The sequence below is a fragment of the Sus scrofa genome, chromosome 14 (genome assembly GCF_054392235.1).
Source record: "Sus scrofa isolate SSC_HxYL_T2T_F1_AM1 chromosome 14, Sscrofa_HxYL_maternal_Yorkshire_Landrace_v2.0, whole genome shotgun sequence".
Taxonomy (NCBI): domain Eukaryota; kingdom Metazoa; phylum Chordata; class Mammalia; order Artiodactyla; family Suidae; genus Sus; species Sus scrofa.
The window spans coordinates 124,851,406-124,870,768 of NC_139396.1; the positions used below are offsets into that span (position 1 = coordinate 124,851,406).

At 43.2% G+C, this 19,363-nt stretch overlaps 1 long non-coding RNA gene across 1 annotated transcript in view; it reads right to left on the reverse strand.

Moving 5' to 3' along the window:
* Positions 1–5,421: 5,421 nt before the first annotated feature.
* The window catches only part of LOC146396977 (uncharacterized), a 48,993-nt gene continuing 35,051 nt past the window's right edge, over positions 5,422–19,363 (reverse strand). The window contains exon 4 of the long non-coding RNA XR_014826607.1: positions 5,422–5,542. This is a non-coding gene — a long non-coding RNA (uncharacterized LOC146396977). The remainder of the gene's footprint in view (positions 5,543–19,363) is intronic.

Below are 19,363 nucleotides of genomic sequence, written 5' to 3' on the forward strand. Positions count from 1 at the left end.
CAGGTTATGAAAACTGCCAAATAAAATCTCTCAAAATGGGAGTTACTACCATGGCACAGTGGGTTCAGAATCTGACTGTAGTTGCTCAGCTCTCTGTGGGAAGGCAGGTTCAATCCCAGGCCCAGTACAGTGGGTTAAAGGCTACGGTGTTACTTACGGGCTGTTTTCAAAGGGAAATTCTTATTGCCACAATTCTGGTTAGTCTAGAGTATATGCCTGTCAAATTTTCTTTAAATATTACCCAGTAGGAGTTGTGAAGATAAAATTAATGTTTTAAATCTATCCATAATGTTTAAAAATTAAATTTTATTAACCTAGCAAGAGAAATGATCTGATCTTTCTCTCTCTGCAAAGTAGTACAAAAGTACTACTATAGAGGAGTTCCCATTGTGGTGCAGTGGAAACGAATCTGACTAGTATCCATTAGGACGGAGGTTTAATCCCTGGCCCACTCGGTGGGTTGGGGATCCAGCTTTGCTATGAGCTGAGATGTAGGTCACAGACATGGCTCGGATCCCGAGTTGCTGTGGCTATGGTGTAGATCAGCAGCTGTATCTCCAATTTGACCCCTAGCCTGGGAACTTCTGTATGCCATGGATTGGGCCTTAAAAAGGGGGGATGCGCTGGGGTTGTGGGATGGATGTGCTGGGGTCGTGGGATGGAAATCCTATAAAACTGGATTGTGATGATCATTGTACAACTATAAATGTAATAAATTCATTGAGTAATAAACAATTTTAAAAAGGGGGAAAAAAGTGTTATTATACAAAGAAGCAATCAAATCAAGGAGCACACATCCAAAATGTAAGGAAAAAAGTATTATAGAGCTGTTTCAGGCAGGTAATAAAATATTACATTGTCTTTTTTGATTTTTGTGAGGATTATGGTATTTGTCAGTATTTTAAAAATTGTAACTCATTGTGATTTCTTGGCCTAAGTGAATATTTATTTTCATACTCAATCTGTGTTTTACTTTCGTGTTCTTAATGTTAAAGAGAGCGCTGCAAATTGTTTAAATTTTAGGCTCCTAAAACGTGGACCTTATAAGTGGCATTACTTATAAGGTAGGAAAGGCTTGTTGCTGTTTGAGAGGATGCAGCATGTGTAGGGTTATGAATATCTTTTGGGAGAAGGGGAGGGGATGAGTCTAGGTTGAGTTAGAATTGACCATTAGACATCCAAATGAATCTAGGCAGTTGGATCAATAAGCCTGGAGCTCAAGAGTTCTGGGCTGGAGACATAAGTTTGAGTGTAATCAGTGCATAATTGTTTGTTTGAAGGCTAATAGTCTATGGAAGTAGCCAGAGAAGACGTTTATAAAAGGAAGAGAAGTGGGTTCCTGACAGAGCTCTGATGTCCTCAACATTTCAAACTTAGTATAAGAAAGGACTCAGCAAAGGAGGCTCAGCAGCAGCAGCCAAGGACATAGCAGGGAAGCCAGGAAAGTGGGTGGTGGCCTAAGGCCTGGAGCAAAGGACTCGTGGGAAAGGAGGGGCAGGTCAGTCAGGCCAAACCCTGCTGTGACGCCAAGAAAGATGGAGACAGAGCTGGTCAAGGGCTTTGGCAATTGGTGACTGACAAAAGCCTTTTCCTCAAAGTGGTCGGTAAAGCACAACTGGGTTTGGAGAGAGTTTGGGAAAGTATGGGTGGTAAAGAAGCAGTGACAATGCTTGTAGACATCCCTTCTGAAGAATGTGGCTGTGGCAGAAAGCAGAAAAAGGACAGCAGAAGCTGGAGGGTGGGCTCAAAGGAGCATGTTTGGATTTTGTGGGGTTTTTTTGTTTTTTGTTTTTTGTTTTTTTTTTTTAGGGCTGCACTTGCAGTGTATAGAAGTTCCTGGGCTAGGGGTTGAATTGTAGCTGCACTGCTGGCCTGCAGCACAGCCACAGCAAGGCCAGATCTGAGCCATGTCTGTGACCTTCACCCCAGCTCATCCTTAACCCGCTGTTTGAGTCCAGGGATCAAACCCGTGTCCTCATGGATACTAGTTGGGTTTGTTACCACTGAGCCACAACAGGAACTCCTACATTTTTTTTTTTTAATGTGTGCGATTAAGGCATACATGTGTGTGGATGAGAGTGAGCCAATAGAGAGAGAAATTGGCTACACAGGAAAGAATGGGGACAATTGCAGAGAGATCTGGATCCTAATGGAAACACTTAGCTTAGGTAAGAGCAGGGACAAGGGATGGTAGAGACTGTGGTTACCAGTGCAGGTAGGTGGATGGTTTGGTGTTGAGAACATGAGGGAGGCCTCATCTCATCACATCTCTTTTTTCTGTAGAGCTCAGGGCAAGTTTGGAATCAGAGAATGGCTATTTATGTTTATAGCAGCTTGATTAGAAGTGTCTAAGAACTGGAAGGAAAAAAAACATCAATTACAGAGTGGGTAAATAATGTTATTGTTCAAATGCCTCTTCTGACTATGAAGGATGAGTAACAAGAGAAAGAGTACAGAAGATTTTGAGGTGAGAAAAGAAATGTAAATGGTTCTAGAGTGGAAAACTAACACAGCTTTGGTGTATGTATACTTTTCTACAAGATTGTAAACTCCTTGAGGGAGAACCCACATGTTAGCTATTTCCAAAAGCCCCATAGAGCCAACATAGCATCTTGTACAAGGCAAGGCCTCTGATGCACTGCTGTTGGGTAGGTAGGTGGGTGGGTGGATGAATGAGAGGAGCCTTGGACAAATCCAAAGGGAAAAATGAACAGCATCAAGTGAAGTAAAAGACTTCCTCAAATGGTGGGGAATTTGATCAGAGAGATACTAGATGGAAGGGTGGCATGAATAAAGATGCAAGTGTTAGAATTCCCATTGTGGCTCAGTGGTTAATATACCTGACTAGCATCCATGAGGATGTGGGTTAGATCCCTGGCCTCACTCAGTGAGTTAAGGATCTGGCATTGCCATGAGTTGTGGTGTAGGTCAAAGACCTGGCTCAGATCTGACGTTGCTGTGGCTGTGGTGTAGGCCAGCGTCTATAGCTCCAACTGGACCCCTAGCCTGGGAATCTCCATATGCCGTGAATACAGCCCTAAAAAGACAAAAAGACCAAAAAAAAAAAAAAAAAAAAAAAAAAAAAAAAAAAAAGATGCAAGTGTAGCTTCTGGAAAGACTTTTCTCCAACTTGGGTAGAGACATGCATGTTTGAAATGATGGGGAGATACATTCATATGTGTTGGTGAGACAGGCCCAAGTGTGTTTTGCCTTGAAGGTTATGCTAAGGAATTTGGATTCCAACTGAAATTAGCATTTATGTGGTGCCTGGGCTGAGACTTATTTGAAATCTTAATGGATACAACCTGGAAAAACTGACATTTTAAAACCACAAGTAGTTGTATGTCACTCAAAAAGTAGAAACTTAAATTCAAAAAGTACAGACTTCTGTTTTGGGGCAAACCATCTGAATGAGTCTTTATACTCCAAAAATGTAAAATAAACACAGCTTTATAAAATGGAGATATTACTGATTCCAGAGGCTAAGCTCCTTTGTAAGATAAGGGAACAGGTTACTACTGTTAGTGCGGAAAGAGTTGCATCTCTGTAGATCTGTTTCCCTTAGAAAAATGATTTCTTACACCACTGACGTATGCATGTGTTCTACTTGGATGAGTGTGTTTTTGTTCACATGAGGCCAAAAGGCAAAAGGGTGGGGATGGTGAGCTGAAAATGACTTCACCTTAGCAAGGGGACTGGTTTGGTTTTGGCAGGATTCAACCTGGATTGAACTTCTCGTCTCCTGACCATGATATTATTGAAGATTGATTAGCCCAGAAAGTACTATTATAAGACCACTGTGTTCTGATGTGGTTGCCAGGAAATGCTCCTGTAGAGGAGGGTGGTGTTTCTCTTGAAAGGAGTGAACATCGCTGCTGTCAATCACCCTGGAAAGAAGTGGATCCTAGGACAGGAAATAAAGATTGAAAATGTAGACCTTAGACTAAATAGCAAGAGGGAGAAATTCTTTTCTTTGCTGAGCTTCAAGTGATGGGCCTGGCCATGCTTTGAGTACCTCCAGGGATAGGTATGAGTGAATTCTTTATAGGCAGGTCGACATTTAAGCAACTATAAGTCAGTATATCAGCCTGTAGATTCAGAGAAACCATATATTACCTCTCAGTTCTCTTCTTGTGCTTCCCTGAACCTTGAGTCCAGTTCAACCTAAGCAAGATTGTGGAAAAAGAAGAACAGGCTGGGACATGTTTGGGTCCTAGTGAAGAAGGGCAGATCAGAGCGCCTCCTAGAGGCTGTGTGGTGAAAGCATTTTACAAAGGCCATGCGCCACAGAGCAGTGATCCTGGGGACCATGGACAGCAGTGGCAGGGGCAAGGAAATACTGTTATTAGATACGAAACTTTAGATACCCCCATAAAGGATTCTCTGAAATAACCAGGAGAAACTCTACAGGAGCAGGCGGTGGCCAACATTATAGTTTAGTAATTTAATAAAATTGTTGGGGTTTAAATAGGTCATGATAAAGCAATCCCATATTCCCCTTCCAAATTTGGAGTGAATATAATGGAGGGATTTTAGACACCAGAGTCTAAATATGAAAATATCATCTTCTTGCCACCAGCACTGACTTAGAAGCTGCATACGAACACGGCAAATGACCAGAGAGCAGACACACCAGCTCTGGTGGGACAGCGTTCCTTGGGGAAAACACAGAGACAGGAACAGGTATGTGGGTCCCTACTGCCCTCTGCCTTCTAGGGCAGAACACACTGATCAGTGTAGCCAGACATCGGATTCTAGAAAATGGACCCTGAAACTTGAGCTGTGACGTTTTCAAGCTCTGTTGTTAGAGAAACACCAAGCTCTCCTCTGGAGTAATTAGTGGTCAAAATACAACACAAGGCTCTGGCATGGCTCCAAGCCGTCTCCTACCAGCTCGGGATTTGGGGGTGTGGAGATCACCGGCCCCTCCCCTTGCATAATCAGGGTTGGGGGGGGGGTCAAAGCCTTGTCCCTGCAGCTAGCTGTAGTGGCAAGGCCCATCCCCCAGTATTCATGATTGTAGAAGGACCACAGCTTTCTCCTGACCTGTTCAGTAGGCTGGAGCCAAGCCTAGAGATGACCTGGGATCTGCCCCTTCAACCCTGGGCTGCAACTTGCTTCCTTGGCTCTTTTAGGCCAACTCTTTTTCTGGAAGGCTGATTAGGAAGAATCCATCTTGGACAAATCAAGGTATACCTTTCTGAGTCTAGCCCTAATGAGCCCACTATCCTTTCTTCCTGAGTTGATCTTATTTTCTTAGAATGACAGGCCTTCTTATACAGGGGCAGGGTTTGCCTAAGTGAGTTTACTGGCTGGTGGAGCAGATGTGTGCATCCTGAGGCAGGATGCTGTGAAAGAGAATACCTAGACAGGGCTGAATTTCAGTTTTCTCCCAAATCACCAGTCAGCTTAGGCATTTACCTTCCCATGGAGCAGTGGGGGTGAAGAGTTGAGAAGCCTTTAGAAGAAACTTTCACTGGTGCTTTTTCCTCCTTGGGAAGGAACACGAGTTTCTTGTCCTTTATGGAAATGCGCAGGAGCTCTGAATCAAAAATGAACTGGATGTTACCATTCTGGACGTGGATGATGGTGATGGTTCCACAAAAAAATATGAATGTATTTAATGTCACTGAACAATACACTTAAAAATGATAAATTTTAGTTATGTATGTTTTAGTACTATAAAACAAACTTAATCTAATCTTGGTTTTGGTTTTGTTATGCTTTGTTTTGAATAGTTAATATAGTCACAAGTTTTTAAATTTAAAAAACAAAAATGGCCCATCAGAAGTTCGCTTCAGGTACAGCAGGTTAATGATCCAGCATTTTATTTTTTTCTTTTTCTTTTTTGTCTTTTTGCCTTTTCTAGGGCTGCTCCCTCAGCATTTGGAGGTTCTCAGGTTAGGGGTCTAAATGGAGCTGTAGCCACTGGCCTATGCCAGAGCCACAGCAATGTGGGATCTGAGCCACATCTGCAACCTACACCATAGCTCAGGGCAACGCCGGATCCTTAACCCACTGAGCAAGGCCAGGGATCGAACCTGCAACTTCATCGTTCCTAGTTGGATTCGTTAACCACTGAGCCACGATGGGAACTCCAAGGATCCAGCATTTTCACAGCAGCAGCTTGGCTGTGCTATGGCTTGAGTTCTGTCCTTGGCCCAGGAACTTCCTTGTGCCTTAGGTATGGCCAAAAAAAAAAAAAAATGCAAAATAAAACAACAACGAAAAATGGCACTTCTACTGTCTATTTCCTAGTTAGTCTATATTCTTCTCCAGAGGCAAACAATAATACCAGCATTTTGGTATTCCTTCAGAGATATATTATGCATACACAAGGAAAAACTTTAAAAAAAAGTTTCAACACAGTTGGTATCAAATTTTACATACTGCTCTACAATTTGCTTTTTTAGCTTAATGAAATTTGGTGGGGAATGTCCCATATCAGTATATCAGAGTTAACATTCACAGCTATCTCTTTTGCCAGTGGATGGATGGTCCACGGTTGATTTAACCAGTCTTCCTTTATGGTGCAAATCTAGATGTTTCTACTCAGTGTTTGTTATTCCAGACACTGAATAGCCTCTAACGTGGTTAATTTCTCATATATTTCTACGCAGAGGATAGATTCCCAGTCTTGGAATTGTCTGGTCATGGTTTTAAGAGTTTTTAACATAGGCAGACCTAACTCTAATATTATTGAGTAGATATTGGAACTAAGTAAGAGCTCTAAGCTGATAAGCTAGCCAGAAAAGTGGTGATGCCATTTTATGGATTATGGTACCCCACCCATAAACCACTGCCCTATGCTTTTTAGTACATACATGAACTAAAGTGGGAAAATCATCAAATGAACCTAAAGACGATAAGGTCCATTTCCAAAGAGCAATCCTTCTGGCAGAGGTCTGGTTAGTCTATAGCATAACCACCTGACTGTACATGAGTTTTCTTTTTCTTTTCTTTTTTTTTTTTTTTTTTTTTTTGCCTTTTCTAGGGCTGCTCCCGTGACATATGGAGGTTCCCAGGCTAGGCGGGGGTCTAATCAGAGCTGTAGCCACCAGCCTACACCAGAGCCATAGCAACATGGGATCCGACCGAGCCGCATCTGCAACCTATACCACAGCTCACGGCAACGCCAGATCCCCAACCCACTGAGCGAGGTCAGGGATCAAACCCCCAACCTCATTGTTCCTAGTTGGATTCTCAAACAACTGAGCCACGACAGGAACTCTGAGTTTTCTTTAAGTAATTCCTTACAGTTTCCCCCATGTAACTTCTTTGTGTTTCTATACACATTATCTGTTTGATTCCATACAATTCAAGGACCCCATTGGATTAGCCAGAGAAAGTGATATCACCTGCTATGACAGGTAAGGAAACGAACAGAGGCCAGGGGAAGTTGCAGCCTGTTCGATGTCACCCAGCAAGTTAATGGAAGAGTCCAAATTAAGATCTAGGTCAGTAACCTAATCTTGTGCTCTTTCCACTAATCTAAATTGTCCTGTCTCTCCAGTTCTCAAAAATAAATGAAATGTTCTAGACTTACTGGGCTCATGAGAGGTCTCAGTTTATGGACAGCCAATGACTGCCTCATTATTTATAACTGTCCTAATGCTCCACAGATGCTGAAGATGAACAGCAAGGATCTCTTGGGAAAAAATATACCTTCAAACAAGGGAGATCCAGAAAAGCCTTTGTCTTCCAGGCTAGACTATAGCCTTCTATGGCCAAGATGGAAACAGGTGAGTCTGAGCTTTGGTTGATATGCCTACCTGGAAGGAACCAGAGGGGAGTGAGTTTTGCCAGTGGGGAACACGTTTTCACATTGTGTGCACTAAAATGCTATGAACTTTTTAAAACCCGTCCCATGCAATGCAACACGGGGCAGCATAGAAAAGAAAAAAGAGGGGCTCCTGCTATGGCACAGTGGCTTAAGAATCCAACTGCACTGGCTGGGGTTTCTATGGAGGTGAGAGTGCAATTCCTGGCCAGGTGCAATGGGTTAAAGGACCTTGCATTGCCACAGCTTTGGCATAGGTCACAGCTCTAGCTCAGATTCAATCCCTGGCCTGGGACCTTCCATATGCCACCCATTAAAAGAAAAAAGAAAAAAAAAAAAAGAGTTCCCACTGTAGTGCAGCAGGATTGGCAGTGTCTTGGGAGCAGTGGGACACAGGTTCAATCCCTGGCCCAGCACGGTAGGTTAAGGATCCAGCATTTCCACAGCTACAGCTTAGGTCTAGCCTGTGGCTCAGATCTGATCCCTGGCCCAGGAATTCCACAGGCTGCGGTGCAGCCAAAAAAAAAAAAAAAAAAAAAAAAAGGAAAGAAAGAAAGAAAAAAGAAAAAAAGAAGAAATGAGCAAAGAACTCCAGCACTGCACATAAAGTAGCCATTCTAGGGTCACCAGACAGTAGGCATTGTACTAATTGGAATAACTCTGGGTGTACACATACAGTCAACAAGAAATTTACTCAGTCTAAACTTTGAGCCATAGTAGAGTAACCAAGAATTCTTCAAAATTAGCATTCCTTTTCTTTCTTTCTTTCTTTTTCTTTTTCTTTTTTCTTTTGTCTTTTTAGGGCTGCACCCCCGGCATATGGAGGTTCCCAGGCTAGAAGTCTAATCGGAGTGGTTGCTGCCGGCCTACACCACAGCTCACAGCAATGCCAGATCCTTAACCCAGGGATTAAACCCCCAACCTCATGGTTCCTAGTCAGATTTGTTTCCACTGTGCCACAAGAGAACTCCCAAAGTTAGCATTTCTATCCCGGGTCAGTGAAAGAGTCTATTTTGAGAGCTATCTTCAAATCTCACTGGCGTAACACAGGAAAGGTTTATTTCTCAACTGTGTGACATTGAGGTCGTGCTTGTGGGGGTAGGGGGACTGTACTCCATGAAGTGGCATCCTCACCTCTGCCTCATTCTACTGGCGGGGGGTCAATGTATGGTTCCCATTGCTTGAGAGGCTGGGAAATGAGTTTTCCACTGTGCTCAGGAGAAAAAGAAGGATTTGGGAGAACACACAGTGCTCTCTCTGGTCCATCAACATAAACAGGCTCATAACTCACATGGTAAAGTACACAGCAGAGGGGAGCCAATATATGAGAACTGGAACAGTGGAAGGAAAAAAGGACCTGAACGGGATCAGACAGCGATATGGGTCTATAGACAAACCTTTGGTAAAAAGGATGTGGAAATTGACTTCAGAACTGGGCTATCAATTTTTTTTTTTTTTGGTCTTTTTAGGGCCGCACCTGAAGCATATGAAGGTTCCCAGGCTAGGGGTCACATCAGAGCTGTAGCTGCTGGCCTACACCACAGCCACAGCAACACCAGATCCGAGCCATGTCTGCAATCTACACCACAGGTCCCTGCAATGCCAGATCCTTAACCCACTGAGCAAGGCCAGGGATCGGACCTGCATCCTCATGGATACTAGTCAGACTTGTTTCCGCTGAGCCATGACAGGAAACTCCTGGGCTGTTATTGATGGCTTTGGGACTGTGTAACAAAGTGCCCATAATTCTCTTTTCACAGTTGGAGTCAGTCATTCTCAGTTGGCCATTTTTGCTGTCTTTGTAAAGTCATGGGTTAAAGAACCCTACTGGGCATTTCTACCAGGAGGTATCTGGACAGGGAGGGTCTTATGGACAGTCAAGATCAGGATTCTTGGCCCAGGGCCCAGAGCAGGAAGGGGTCACCTGTTCACCTTCAGGATGGCCACCCTGAGCAGGCTTATTCTTGTCTCTTGTGCTACACACTTCACTTATATCCTGAGCAAGTATCAACTGCAGGGTCCCTGGTAGGGTTATTTTGAAACCGCACACCATGACAAATCTCAGGGAAGTTAAAAAACAAACAGCCATAACCAAGGCATCTCAGCTATTTTAAAAAGAGCTGGAGCTTCATTACTTCAAACCCAGATTCCTGTGAGCTTGGCAACCACTCTACTTTGCAACAAATATCCCTTTGCCAGCTGCCATGTTTAAAAACACAGCTAAGCTCTATTCTCTGAAGTATAAGCCTTCTCTAACCTCAGAAATATTTCTATGTGGGAGGGCCCATGAGGGTGGGTTTATGAGAGTGTATCTGTGTCAGAGTGTGTGTCTTGATCATTAAGTGTATTGGTGTTATTCTGTGTGCATGTATGCATGTGCATGTTTGCGTGTTTGGGACATGCGGAGCGGGACAGAGGAAGGCAACTCAGGTGGATCCAAGTTTTCCCTTACAGCATATGAAACACTAGTTAATTAGCTGAAGATACGTAGAAACGCACGGGTAGCTGACATTAAGGCCGTTAAGAACCTCCCAGAAGACCTAACCCTTGCTGGCTCCGTAATCACAAGCACCTGCAAAGTTCTGCCTCGCTGAGGAGCAAGCAGGGTGCACCTGCCAGCTGACATCTGCCTGAGGGGAGACAGAGCTTCAACCCTGAGCAGACGAGCGCCAGCCCCTCTTCTGCTGTCACGCTCAGTTGCACTGTGCGTGGGTCTGCCTGTCAGCCTGTGCTGAATCCTACGGCACTGTTCTAGGTCATTTGTATCTGCTCTGTGTTCCCAAAGACCTGTTGCCCTACCTTTGTGCACCCAGGAAGACTCTCGTTTCTATAACAACAGATCCCATCCTCCCAGAGTTTCCCCTCCCTGAGCACAAGGCCACCCGCCAATCTGTGCTGACTTCACCAGGCCCTTAGCCTGGGCCCTCCAGACCTGCCATGCCTGTTTCCACCCAGACAGCAGCCTCAAGCGTCATTGTTTCCCAGGAGTCGAAAGAGGAAAATGGAGACTTGGGAAATGAGTAAATACAAGCAGAGTTTCTGTAAGTCATTCTAATCTTGGCACAGTTTGCATTTCCTTCACTGCTGCTTTAGGTTCTTGTAAGCATGTAGCGAGACGAGGAAATCTGCTGTCAGTTGGCTTGCTGGAATCTTTTCTCAATCATCTTTTTGAAGGGTAGTTGAATTCAAGATGTTTTCAGATCTAGAAGCAGAATCATGCTGCATTTCTGGCAATGATACCCTTTCGGGGAGTTGTCTTTTCCTTTTGTAGGGTTTTTCTGAGAGTCCAAATTGGGAGAAAAGAATAGATGAGGTGTTGCCCTGTGACCTTGCTGCAGACTGGAAGGAATCAGGTTTGCATATTGAAGTCTTAAGGACTGTGACCGTTGTATTGTGATTGGATTCACATGTGCAGTCATCCTCCTAACCAGAGGAGCCATGTGACTAATGTGTGCTCTGAAGGCGCTCACAGAACTGCCTATTCTAATGCAGAAGCAGAGGCTCAGGGTGCTTCAGGCTGCATAAGCAATTGCCCTTACAGTTGCAGGGGCGGCATGAGCATCAGTCCTCTGGGTAGATTCAGGCTAGTTCCTTCCCAACCAATTTTGGTTGCTAAGAGCAGGTGACCTCACAAACTATTTTAGCAACTTTTACTGCTGGGAATCATTCTCTTGGGAACCTCAGAAGCTGGCAAAATAAATCTTTGTACTCACTCTGCTTATATTCTGACAACACTGACTAAAAAACCTCTCCTTTGAAAAAGAAAGGCTTATCCCTAGCAAAGGCAACTGATGGAATAGATACCCCTCGTGTGGCTTTGAAGGTGTTACTGGAATAATAATAATTGCTTAATTTTTGATAAGCTTTACAGGTTCCAGAGTTCTCTCATGAACTCCATTTCACTTGATATTTGCAGTTACCATGTGAGGGAGGCAGGGCTGACCTTGACCTGTATCCCTATCAGCAGCTTCAGTTGTGATTAAATGGCTTGCCAATGTCACAAGGTGAGCCGTTGGCACCAATTGCAATGCAAACATTCTGACAAATAAGTTAGCTGGCTTTCTCTTCTGCCACTCCACTAAACTTCTGAAATAGTCCTGCAGGTTAAAAAAAAAAATTGTAATGGCCACTCATGCACAAACCCCTGGAAAATTCACAGGCTGATGAACGGGGTCTGTTTTGGTGATGCAAATGAATCCCAAGCTGCTGATTTTGAGCAAAAGCAGCCAGTGCCAGGAAGCATGATATATTCATGTATTCATCCATTTGAAAGAAATCTGATGGCATGAATTTACTCCCAAATTCTGAGATTTTAGGATGTGCCAGCATCTGTACAAATGCCTGTCATTCTCTGCAACCCCCATGCCCATGAAGGAGACAGAGTCCCTGAGTAGCAGGACAGGACAGAACCTTTGAGACAATGTTGTGCCACCTGTGCTACACAGAAGGAAAGCAGGTTCAGATGGCAGAGCCTTACCCAAGGTCACACTGTTAAGAAATGTCAGAAAGAAGACCAGACCCCAGACCTTCAGACACCACAGTCAATTCAGAGTGATGCCTCTGAGCCCCTGGATGGTTCCAAGTCACTAAATTATGCTCTGGGCAGTACTCAAGCAGCTGAGTGCTGTAAGGCCTTTTAGCAGGATTTAGCGCAACAAAAGCTGGAATCAAAGGCCTGTGGCTTGTTTAAGGTTTTTCTTCTGACAGTGGGTCTCTCCAGAGGGCAGGCTCGCTGGAAATCACCCTCAACTCTGTGTTGCCCTAGAACCGCTGCATCAGAGTATGAAGCCAGAGCTGGCTAGTGCCTGGTGTGGTGTGATGGTGGGGACAAGTTTTGGCCCTGGGCTCCCTGTGCTTTGCACATGGCTTCATTTATCAGCCAGGGCACAGTACAAGTCCCAGAAAACCAGGCCAAAACAATTCCAACCAATAGCGCAAGGGGTTATGTATTTATTCAGGGGCTTTCTCAGAAGGCTTTCCAAATATTCCATGGGGAGGTTTATTTTCAAACCTCAGTCCAAGACCAAAGCACTTAGGGTTATGTCAGCCTCTTTGCTCAAAGTGTCCCTGAGCTGCTTTCAGCAAGCTTCTCAAAAGAATCACACAGACTCAGGACTTGGACTGCGCCTCTGAAGGAATGAGATGGAGTCAATAGGAAACTTTCCCATACGTCTCTGTAGCAGGGATTTAAGCAGATTAAATTGTGTTGGGGGCTGCTCCCACGGGGCAGTGGATGGTGCATTTGCTGCCCTGACCCCACCTCAGGACCAAGGCATGTACTCTCCCAGGTGCCAGGTGTGTTGCCTGTGGGTGGCCCACCGCTGAGTCCCTCCCCAGGGATTACTTTTTGATAATCACTCGAGATTACAACCCTTTACCTAGGAACAGCCTGCATCTGATGACTTGTCATTGTCACGGGTGAAAAGGATGAGCCCCTTTGCTCAATGCAGGGCATGTTTGCAGGGCCACTGTCTCTCCAGAGCTCCCTGTGGAATAGGCTAGGACCTCTGTGCCACTGCCTCCAAGTACAACTTTGCCTTCTGCCCAGGCCTGCTTCCCTCACTCCAGGCAGTGCTATTCCCCAAAGCACTCCCAGTAAGCCACCTACATGCCAGTCTTTGCCCAGAATATCACCCTGTCCTGCCCCCTGCCTTCTTTAGGACTGCAATCTTTTTTTTTTTTTTTAAGTTTTATTGAAGTATAGCTGATTGACAATGTTATGATAATTTCAGTTATGCTTATACACACATCCATTCTTTTTCAGATTCTTATATAAATTATCACAGAATATTGGGAAGAGTTCCCTGTGCTATATAGCAGGTCCCTGTCTTTAGGGTCACAATCTTGACTCCTACCACATGGCCCTATCAACTTCATTTCAAAATGGCTAAGACTTCTAAGTCTTTTATCAGGACAACCAAAGAAACCTGCATTAGTTTCTTAGGGCTGCTGTAACAAATTACAGTGAACTTGGTGGGTCAGAAGTCAGAAATCAGTTTTACATGCCCCAAATCAGGATGCTGGCAGCTCCTGGCTCCCTTTGCAAGCTCTAGGGGAGACTCCATTTGTTACCTTTTTTGGTTTCTAGAGCTGCATTCTTTGCATTCCTCAACCCAAGGCCTCTTCCTCTCGTTCAAAAGCCAGCATCTTGCTTCAATGGTCACATTCCTTCTTACTCTGTGTCAAATCTCCCTCTGCTTCCCTCTTAGAAGGACACTTGTGATTGCATTTAGGTCCCAGCTGGATAATCCCAGATAATCTCCCCATCAAGAGCCTAAATTTAATCCCACGGCAAAGTCTCTCTGGCCACATCAGGCAACATTCACGGATTCTGGGGATTAGACCTGGATATCTTTATTAAGCCTGCACAGACTCGTAGAATAAACCCTGGGGGCACACATTCTGATTTCGCTTTGTAGTTTATGTTTGTTTACCTGGAAGTGAGGAGGTCCCCAGATCTCCTTTGTGCCATCCATTTGCTCTTGTTCCAAGGAGCCTGGTCTCAGCTGGGAAACCTACTTCTTGATTCAGGCTTTTTTTATGAAACACCAGTAAGTCTTAACTTCTTACCTGCTGCTGCTGGATTCGTTTTCTGCCTCTCACTCTTTTTCTTCCTTTCTGCCCATCTAACCCACTGAATTCTGTGTCTACACTCACGCTGATGGCTGTATGGTCTACACTGGAATGTCATTCTTAGGCACACGGTGGCAGAGGATAAAAAGAGTGGGTAAGGGAGGGGAGCCTTTTAAGCCTAACCGGTGGATTCCTGTGTCACGTCTATAAAGCATCCTCTGTTGATGGCAACTTGAGATGATACCCTTTGACCCTTCAGTTAGGGATTTGAAGGACAGTCTTCACATAGTCATGGACCAGAAATGAGGCTGATCTGAAATTCTCTAGGTTCCAAGAAATCTTCTCTGCAATCTTATTTCTTTTGCCTGTAATTCTTTCAGCATATTGTTTCTATTTCTTTTATGGACTGTGTCTCTTGGTCTTTATATTTGTTTTCCCACCAGACTGTGAGCTTCTTTTTTAAAAAAGACTTTATTTTTTAAAAAATTGTTTTTATTTTATCTTTTTAGGGCTGCACCAGCAGCATATGGAAGTTCCCAGGCTAGGGGTTGAATCAGAGCTGCAGCTGTCAGCCTACACCACAGCAATGTGGGATCCAAGCCGCGTCTGTGACCTACACCACAGCTCACAGCAGTGCTGGGTCCTTAGCCCACTGAGCGAGGCCAGGGATTGAACCTCCATCCTCATGGATGCTACTCGGGTTCGTTCCCACTGAGCCACATTGGGAACTCCTTAGAGTTTACTCTTTTATTTTTTTTTAGTTTTTTTTTTTTTTGTCTTTTTGCCATTTCTTGGGCCGCTCCTGCGGCATGTGGAGTTCCCAGGCTAGGGGTCGAATCGGAGCTGTAGCCACCGGCCTACACCAGAGCCACAGCAACATGGGATCCAAGCTGCATCTACCTACACCACAGCTCACGGCAACGCCAGATCGTTAAGCCACTGAGCAAGGGCAGGGACCGAACCCGCAACCTCATGGTTCCTAGTCGGATTCGTTAACCACTGCACCACGACAGGAACTCCAGAGTTTACTCTTGATGCTGTATATTCTATGCGTTTGGACAAATGTGCAGTGACATGTATCTGCCATTGTAGTATCATAAAGAGTAGTTTCATTGCCCTAAAATCCTCTGGGCTCTGCCTATTTAGCCTCCCTGCCCCCCCCCAAAACCCTGGCAACCACTCATCCTTTTACTGTCTCCATAGTGAACTCCTTTTTTTCACTTCTCACCCCCAGTAAACCAGTTATCCAAGGTCAAGCTGGGAGAACATGGCCTCTGCAGAAGAACCCTGCTACCTGCAGCCTGTGAAATGGTCTAGAATCCCAGCAGCCCTGGCAATGCCACATGCACCAAGATAGGCGCCACCATCCAATGACATCTTGGCAGTCAGAGGGAGCTTGTGACTGTCATCTGGAGGTGTGACAGCCAAGAGTGTGGCCCTGGGGAAAGCCCTTCACATGGGTCTTTCCTTGTTGCATTTATATTTAGCTCAAATGAAAACCTAACAGTTGTTTTCCTCAGTGGTGGGTACCAACCACTAACTCAAAAGGATAAGAAATAATTGTTAACCATGCTTCCTGTTAGGACTTGTAGTCCTTGAATTTGGGACCACATTTCTCTAACAACTGGCTTCCCTCTACCTTGCCCAGGGGATGTGCAGAAATGTTTGTTGTATTGAGTTATTTTGAAGAAGATAAGAGAGAAAAGACTTGAATTCTGGTTCTCAGCTTTTTTTAAAAAAAAGTTTCTATATTTTAATTTCCTAAATTAAGAAGTATTTCATATTGCATTTGCAGTAGATAAGCAATGAGAGTCTGCTGAATAGCACAGGGAACTATATCTAGTCCCTTGTGATGGAACATGATGGAGGATAATGTGAGAAAAAGAATATACATATATATATGTGTATGACTGGGTCACTTTGCTGTATAGTAGAAATCGACAGAACACTGTAAATCAACTATAATGGGAAAAATAAAAATCTTTAAAAAAGGGAAATATTTCAAACATATAGAAAGGACAGAAAATTAAGCAGACCACCATATGCCTACCATCTAGATTAAACAGCTATTAACATTTTCCATTTTATGTTATTATTTAGGGCTGCACCCCTGGCATATGGAGGTTCCCAGGCTAGGGAATGAATCAGAGCTGCAGCTGCCAGCCTACACCACAGCCACAGCAACGTGGGATATGAACTGTGCCTCTGAACTTCATCACAGCTTACTGGTAGCAAGGCCAGATCCTTAACCTACTGAGTGAGGCCAGGGATGGGACCTGCATCCTCAAGGATACTAGTCAGTTTTGTAATCTGCTGAGCCACAACAGGAACTCCCAACGTTTTCCCATTTATTTTAGGTCCTGTGTAACAAAAGATTAAAAAGAAAATACAACTAGCCAGCTCCCCCCACCTCCTTCACTCTTATCCCTTCTCCTTCCCTCTGTAGAACTGTCTCTGCCTCCAGTTGGTATATGCTGTTCCTGTGCATGATTCTGGACTTTCACTAAGTATCTGTGTGCAAAACAACATTTACTATCATTTTATGTACATTCAGAACTTACTTAAATGGCATCATGGTGTTTACATTCTTTTGCAACTTTCTTTTCTTATGTTAGGGTTATATGGATACAGTGTAGACCCAGTGCATTCTTTCTAACTGCAGCCTAGTACATTGCAATTTCTCCATTTCTCTGTTGAGCGACAGGACAGTTAGTTGCTTTTCTGTGGTTGTTCTTGCATTGTTGTTTCTTGTGCATGTATCTTTGCACATGTACAAAATTTCTTTAGTGTATACCTAGAAGTGAAATTGTCCTGTGTTATGGAATGTACTTCTTCCTTTCTTCAATGTTGACAGATCACTCTCCCAAGTGGTTGTACCAACTCACATTCCTACCAGATTGGAAATTCCTATTTTCCTGCATCCTCACCATCTCTTGTGAGACTTCAAATTTTCCAAACTGTTAGATGTAAAAGGCATTTTATTGTCTTATTTTATACTTTCCTGATTACATATAGGAATTCTGTGTTTGCTAACCAGTTGTGAGTGTGTGTGTGTGTGTGTGTGTGTGAGTGAGGGAGAGGAAAAGGGACAGAAAGACCACTTCTAATCCTTTCCTCCTTAAAAAAAAACAAAACAAAACAAAAACTGGTTTATCCTTTTCTCATACATTTGCATCTGTCCTGTATTTATTCTGAAGTTATTGTTTGAATTGCAAATATCTTCTCTCAAACTGTGTCTAGCCTTTTTATTGTTTATATTAGCCTCTGTTATAAATAACTTTTTAAATTTGATGCAGTCAAAATCATAAACCCTTTAAAGATTTGTGGGTATTTGTTCTTTATTTAATAAATCTGTTCCTGATTCTACATCCAAGATATTCTCCCATATTGTTTTCTAAAAATTTTAAAATTTTGCTCTTCACATTTAAATTTTTGTCCATCTGGAATTTACTTTTGCTTATATGGTGAAGTAGGAATCTAATTTTATCTTTTCCCAAATAGAAAGTTAAATGTTTCAGCACCTCATAAGGATAGTCCAGCCTTTCTAAGTGTTTGAAATGCCATTTCTATTAAATACACATTCCCTGTGTAAGTGGGTTAGTTCCTCGGCTCTCTATACCGTTCTGTTGGTCCATTTGTCTATCCCTGAACCATAACATAACTTTAAGGTTATTATAGCTAAAAGCTACTCTTAGTAGTTGGTACAGTGAGTCTCCTCATTCTTTGTCCTTGAATTTGATTTTTTGTTTTACAGCTTTATTGAGATGTATTTAATAAATAACATTTTCAAGTTGTACAAGGTGATGATTTGATATATGTATTGTGAAATGATTACCACGATAGTATTAGTTAACACGTCCTCATGTTGTTACCATCTGTGTGTGTATGTGTTGAAATATTTAAGATTTACTCTTAGCAAATTTTAGGTATATAATACAGTATTGTTGACTATACACTCAAGTTTGTTTTGACTCTCATTAGTCCCTACCCTTCCAATGTTTTAAGATTAACTAGTTGATTCCTATGAAAAATGCTATTGAGGAGTTCCCGTCGTGGCGCAGTGGTTAACGAATCTGACTAGGAACCATGAGGTTGCGGGTTTAATACCTTGCCTCGCTCAGTGGGTTAAGAATCTGACATCGCCGTGAGCTGTGGTGTAGGTTGCAGACTCGGCTCAGATCCTGCATTGCTGTGGCTCTGGCGTAGGCCAGTGGCTACAGCTCTGATTCGACCCCTAACCTGGGAACCTCCATATGCCACGGGAGCGGCCCAAGAAATGGCAAAAAAGACAAAAAAAAAAAAAAAAAAAAAAAGAAAAATGCTATTGAGATTGATAAAGGCAGTGCATCTAAATATATTAATATGGGAGAATTTTGCCATTTGTATAATATCAAATCTTCCTGGTCAGAAATGTGATATATCTTTCTACATAGGCCTCTTGATAAAAGATATATTTATTTTATTTAATCTGGATTTATACTTTCCATGTGAAGATTTATATATTTTTTTAGCTTTATTATGAGGGTTTTATGGTGCTTGCTACAACTGCGAATAGTATCTTTCTGAAAACTGTGTTTTCTAACAATTTGTTGCAGGTGTTCAGGAACCATTTTTAAAAACAATTTTAAATTAGGCAACTTGTGGGAGTTCCCATTGTGGTGCAGCAGAAACAAACCTGACCAGTAACCATGAGGTTGCGGGTTCAATCCCTGGCCTTGCTCAGTGGATGGATCTGGCCTTGCCAGGAGCTGTGGTGTAGGTCACAGATACAGCTCAGAGCTGGCGTGGCTGTGGCTGTGGTGTAGGCCTGCAGCTGCAGCTCTGATGTAACCCCTAGCTTGGGAACCTCCATATGCCTCGGGTGCAGCCCTAAAAAGCAAAAAAAAAAAAAAAAAAAAAAAAAAAGCAACTTGTTAATTTCCTTCTTTCTTCTAATAGTTGCCTGTTCTCTTTTCTCATATTTTTGAAAATAGATAATCATAGCATCCTTAAATAATGGTACTTTTTTTT